We start from the raw sequence: 6,077 nt of genomic DNA on the forward strand, positions 1-6,077 counted from the left end.
ACTTATTATCCCTCTGTATCTGTATTTGTACACAGACTGGCTGGTGACCGATCCATGCAAAGTTATTTGAATATCCTATTTATTATACTGATGGCCGGACCTTATGCTATGTGCGCACGTTGCGTACAGTTCACTGCAGAAATTTCTGCAGCGATCTGAAGAGCACATGTGCGCTTCTAATCGCTGCAGAAAATGTCCGTAGTTAAGCCGATTCCATGCGCTCTGCCTGCAGCTCCTGCCATAGACAGAGCAGGAGCTGCCGGCAAAGCGCAGGAAAGAAGTGACATGTCACTTCTTTTTACGCAGCGCTTCGGCAGTAGCCGAAGCGCTGCGCTCAAAAAGGCCACGTGCGCACGGCCCCTGCACAATCTCCATAGACTGTGCAGGGGACGAAGGACGCATGCAGTTACGCTGCGCTACAAAGCGCAGCGTAACTGCATGTATTTATTATTATTATTATTTATTTATAGAGCACCATTAATTCCATGGTGCTGTACATGAGAAGGGGGTTACATACAAAATACGTATACAAGTTACAGTAGACAGACTAGTACAGAGGGAAGAGGGCCCTACCCTTGCGGGCTTACATTCTATAGGATTATGGGGAGGAGACAATAGGTGGGGTGTAGGTCAGGCGGCAGCTCCGCACGGTGGTCGGGCGGCAGCTCCGCACGGTGGTCGGGCGGCAGCTCCGCACGGTGGTCGGGCGGCAGCTCCGCACGGTGGTCGGGCGGCAGCTCCGCACGGTGGTCGGGCGGCAGCTGCGCACGGTGGTCGGGCGGCAGCTGCGCACGGTGGTCGGGCGGCAGCTGCGCACGGTGGTCGGGCGGCAGCGAGTTCATTGTAGATTGTAGGCATTTCTGAACAGGTGCGTTTTCAGGTTCCGTTTCAAGTTTGCAAGAGTAGGGGATAGTCTGACGTGTTGAGGCAGCGAGTTCCAGGAGACTGGGGATGCTCGGGAGAAGTCTTGGAGTCGGTTGTGTGAGGAGCGAATGAGAGAGGAGGAGAGGAGGAGATCTTGGGAGGACCGGAGGTGACGTGTTGGAGTGTAGTGGGAGAGTAGTTCGGAGATGTACGGAGGGGAAAGATTATGCACAGCTTTGTAGGTCAGTGTTAGAAGTTTGAATTGGATACGGTGGAAGATTGGAAGCCAGTGGAGGGACATGCAGAGAGGAGAAGCGGGGTGGTATTGAGGAGAGAGGTGGATAAGTCGGGCAGCAGAGTTAAGGATGGACTGGAGAGGGGCAAGCGTGTTGGCAGGGAGGCCACAGAGGAGGATGTTACAGTAGTCGAGGCGGGAGATTATGAGGGCATGCACTAGCATTTTAGTAGATTGCAAATTGAGGAAAGGGCGGATTCTGGAAATATTTTTGAGTTGAAGACGGCAGGAGGTGGTGAGGGATTGGATGTGTGGTATGAAGGATAAGGCAGAGTCAAAGGTCACTCCGAGGCAGCGAACTTTGGGTACTGGCGAGAGCGTGGTGTTATTTATTGTAATAGATAGATCAGGTGGAGAGTGTAGGTGAGACGGAGGAAAGATGATTAGTTCAGTTTTGGCCACATTGAGCTTTAGGAAGCGAGAGGAGAAGAAGGAGGATATAGCAGATAGACATTTCGGGATTTTGGACAGCAGAGATGTGGCATCTGGGCCAGAGAGGTAGATCTGGGTGTCGTCGGCATATAGGTGGTATTGGAAGCCATGGGACTTTATGAGTTGTCCCAGGCCAAATGTGTAGATAGAGAAAAGTAGGGGTCCTAGGACAGAGCCTTGAGGGACGCCAACAGAGAGATGGTGGGATGAAGAGGTTGTGTGGGAGTGGGAGACACTAAAAGTGCGATTTGAGAGGTATGAAGAGATCCAAGAGAGGGCGAGGTCTCTGACACCAAGGGAAGAGAGGATCTGTAGTAGGAGGGAGTGGTCAACGGTATCGAAGGCTGAGGACAGGTCTAGGAGTAGGAGTATAGAGAAGTGCTTGTTCGCTTTGGCAGTAAGCAAGTCATTTGTGATTTTAGTCAGGGCAGTTTCGGTGGAGTGATGTGGACGGAAGCCGGACTGTAGGTTGTCAAAGAGAGCGTTAGAGGAGAGGTGGGAGGAAAGTTCAGCATGGACATGCTGTTCCAGGAGTTTTGAGGCAAGTGGGAGTAGTGATATGGGGCGGTAGCTGGTAGTAGAGGTTGGATCGAGGGAAGGTTTCTTTAGGATAGGTGTGACTGTTGCATGTTTAAAGGCAGAGGGGAAGGTTCCAGTCGTTAAAGATAGGTTGAAGAGATGGGTTAAGGCTGGAATAAGGATGGTGGTGAGGTTGGGAAGGAGGTGGGATGGCATGGGGTCAAGTGCGCAGGTGGTGAGGTGCGCTTTTGAGAGCAGACGTGCAAGCTCTCCTTCGGTGATGGTGGGGAGGAAGTTTATGGCGGAGGGGCAGTGGTCAGCTACATGAAGGGGTTGTGGTGGCTGAGCAGAGAAGACTTGCCTTATTAGGTCGATTTTTTCTTGGAAATAGGTGGCAAATTCTTCTGCAGAGATGAGGGAGGTTGGAGGGGGCAGTGGTGGGCGAAGGAGGGAGTTGAAAGTGTTGAATAACTGTTTGGGGTTGTGTGTTAGAGAGGATATGAGGTTTCTGAAGTAGTCGTGTTTAGCGGAGGTGAGGACTGAACGAAATGTGTGAATTGCATTTTTGAATGTGGTGAAGTCTTCCTGGGAGTGCGTTTTCTTCCACCGCCGCTCTGCAGCCCTAGACCTTTGCCGCAGTTTTTTAGTGAGGCTGTTGTGCCAGGGTTGTCTATTGATTCGTCTCACTCTGCCATGCACAAGGGGAGCGACTGAATCAATAGCTGATGTGAGGGTGGTGTTGTAGAAAGTAGTGGCGCTGTCTGTGTCGTGGAGGGACGATATGGAGGACAGTGGGAGGATAGAGTCGGCGCAACGTGCGCACATAGCCTTACTCCTCTTTGCTTGTGTTAAATTATGTTACTCTCTATTGTCTTTATCTTCAATACATGTCTCCTCTGACTTGTAATGTGCTACGGAATACGCTGATGCTATAGAAATAAAAGATATTTTTATTATATTATTGCTATAAACCCAAGATGAATGCCTAGTTATCAAGAAAGGTGGGAAGAGGTGATCACTAGAAACATTCAGTACCTTTCTATAGGATTAGTTTTTAGGGGTTCAATCCAGAAGTGGTCAAATCTAATCTACATATCAAAGACTGGACTTTCCGACTGTTGTCTCAGGATAAATGAAGCAAATACTAAGAGGACGTGGACAATAAAGTAGAGTGGAGTCTCCCTCTTGTGGGACATTCCTAATAGTGCAATCCGGGTTTCTGCATAGAATTTTACAAAGGATTCCCTGGAGTTAGAAAAGGTACAAAGAAGAGGCACGAAACTTAAAAGGGGCATGAAGGAACTTATGCAGGCGTCACACGGTACAATATATCGGGCGATATGTCGTCGGGGTCACGTCGTTAGTGACGCACATCCAGCATCGTCAGAGATATCGTACCGTGTGACACCTCCGAACGACTGAACGAGCAAAAATACTTATCGTTGCTCGTTGACACGTCGTTCATTTTCAAAATGTCGGTCCTCCTTCTGTGCTCCGGTTGCTCATCGTTCCCGTGGCAGCACACATCGCTCCGTGTGACACCTCGGGAACGACGAACACAGCTTATCTGCATCCCGCCGGCAATGCGAAAGGAAGGAGGTGGGCGGGATGTTTACATCCCGCTCATCTCCGCCCCTCCGCTTCTATTGGCCGGCCGCTGTGTGACGTCGCTGTGACGCCGAACGTCCCTCCCCCTCCAGGAAGTGGATGTTCGCCACCCACAGCGAGGTCGTCTGGGAGGTAAGTACGTGTGACGAGGGTTAACGACTTTGTGCGCCACGGGCAACAATTTGCCCGTGACGCACAAACGATGGGGGCGGGTGCGATCGCTTATGCGATTACACGATTTATCGTCCCGTGTGACGCCCGCATAAGTTATAAGGAAATATTACAATAATTAAATTTATTTAGTCTTGAGAAAAGATATCTAAGGGGGACAAGATAAATACGAAACCACAAAAGCTGTGTGCAAGTGTACCTTGAAGAACTGATGTTTTTAAGACAAAGGGTGGTCAAACCAAATATTGATTTCATTTAGATTTCTCTATTGTTCATTCACTTAGCATTTTGTTAATTTATTAAAAGAAATTATTAACACTTCTATTTATTAAAGTATTCTTACTTTGCAATATTTTTTCCACACCTGCCTATCACACAGTGACTTCCGAGGTTCCAACTGGGGAACTCCCGACGAGCGCAACACACAGAGTACTCAATGAACACAATACAATGGTGAGCCCTGATGCTAGGGAGAGGGTGTCATGCCACGAACTGTGGGTCCGACCCCTACTGAGCAGGGGAGTCGGCGTCCACCACATGGCTCCGTATGGTTTGCCCATCCTGCAGTCCTTCCTTCCATACAGTGTAGTCACTTGGATCGCGTCCTGGATCCTCCTCCAGCTCTTTGTCTGTCGTCTAGAAAGATATGTGCAATGAACAGGTCTTCCAGGACCTTCCTTAGGCGATGCCCGCCACATCCTGCTGTGATTTAAAGGGCCAGTACTCCTTAACCTGGAAGTGTTTCTCAGCCTTTTGCAGAGAAACAATGTCTATATAAGGCATCCTCCCCTTCTGGGAGGTGCCTGAGCAACGTCTTCCTGTCCTTTAGTGTGGCATTTCTTCCCGTCAGGTCCCTGTTACCTGCCTTTGTTGTTTAACCCTGTTCCTAATATCTGTACCTTGTCTCCACCCAGAGCCAGCCATGCCTGTCTGCTGCTCCAGTCCTTATCTGGGTCCCTGCACTCCACTAAGTCCACACCTGTCCTGCCATGAGCACCCAGCTTCAGCTCGTTGAATCGGATCAAGCACCAACAAAGGAGGTCCTTACCGAGTTGCCTGTGTCAACATCCTTCCTACTACTGGATCTAGGCCTGGTTCAGTGTTAATATTTGCCTCCACTTTGTATCGGACTTCGCTGGTGCTCAGGTCGTACCTGCTGTGCATTGCTACTCTGCCATACCTACGGGTATTAGGACTGTTCCTGTGTTGGCTGTACTTGCATTCTTGGTTCTACCCTTTGACCTTTTGTTGTTTGGCGCTGATTGCACTTTGATCAATAAAGTCCAGTCCAAGTCCATCCCTGGGGTCAGCTGCCACAGTCCTCTGTGGTCCTGTAGGTTCACTAGCATGCTCCCCCGTGGGTAGTGCAACAGAGGGGATCGAGTTCACCTCATGCACTCGCCTGAGGCTGATCCCTGCACTTCCTAACAACCCTATATGGCTTTCCCCCATCGCCAATCACATGCCTAGGCCTTAAACTCATCCTGGCTAGTGAGAAGGCCTGCAGGAGCACTAGTCTCACCACTGCAATAATGCAACACAAGAAAAGGAGTACAGACAGGGGGAAAATAGGCACAAAAGGAAAACACTCCAAGCTCCTCCAATTCAGCTAATCACCGCAGCTGCAACTGTCATGACTCTTCAGCTTCCTCCAGAGACTAGCTCCTTCCAAAGTGGTCAGCATAAGAAAGAAAATTTTATCATCCAGCGTCAGATGGTAAGACATGTGACTTTTTATAGCAAAGGGGAGTGGTCATAAAAGAGCTGCACCTGGAATTAAAGGCCCCGTTACACGCAACGACATCGCTAACGAGATATCGCTGGGGTCACGGAATTCGTGACTCACATCTGGCATCGTTAGTGACGTCATTGCGCGTGACACCTACGAGCGACCACTAACGATTTAAAAAGCGGCACAAATCATTGATTGTTGAAATGTCGTTTCTTTCCCAAATATCGTTGCTCTTTTGAGAGGCAAGTTGTTCGTCGTTCCTGAGGCAACACACATCGCTACGTGTGACACCCTGAGAACGACAAACAACAGCGTACCTGTACCGCCCCAGGGCTCAGCCGGCTGCCGAGCCGCTCGGATCCGTGCTCATCGGTGGGGTGGCTCAAGCTCCTCACGGACCCGGGGGTCACGTCGCTCTGAAAGGGGGTTGGCGCTACACGTAGGTACTTCGTTGGG

General features: G+C 50.1%; 1 long non-coding RNA gene across 1 annotated transcript in view; it reads left to right on the top strand.

Annotated features, from left to right (window-relative positions):
* LOC142301966 (uncharacterized) overlaps nt 1-5,043 on the top strand; it is a 29,439-nt gene extending 24,396 nt beyond the window's left edge. Inside the window, exons 3-4 of the long non-coding RNA XR_012752912.1 lie at nt 4,269-4,342; nt 4,804-5,043. This is a non-coding gene — a long non-coding RNA (uncharacterized LOC142301966). The remainder of the gene's footprint in view (nt 1-4,268; nt 4,343-4,803) is intronic.
* The last annotated feature ends 1,034 nt before the right edge of the window (nt 5,044-6,077 follow it).

The sequence above is a fragment of the Anomaloglossus baeobatrachus genome, chromosome 4 (genome assembly GCF_048569485.1).
Source record: "Anomaloglossus baeobatrachus isolate aAnoBae1 chromosome 4, aAnoBae1.hap1, whole genome shotgun sequence".
In the NCBI taxonomy this organism is placed as follows: domain Eukaryota; kingdom Metazoa; phylum Chordata; class Amphibia; order Anura; family Aromobatidae; genus Anomaloglossus; species Anomaloglossus baeobatrachus.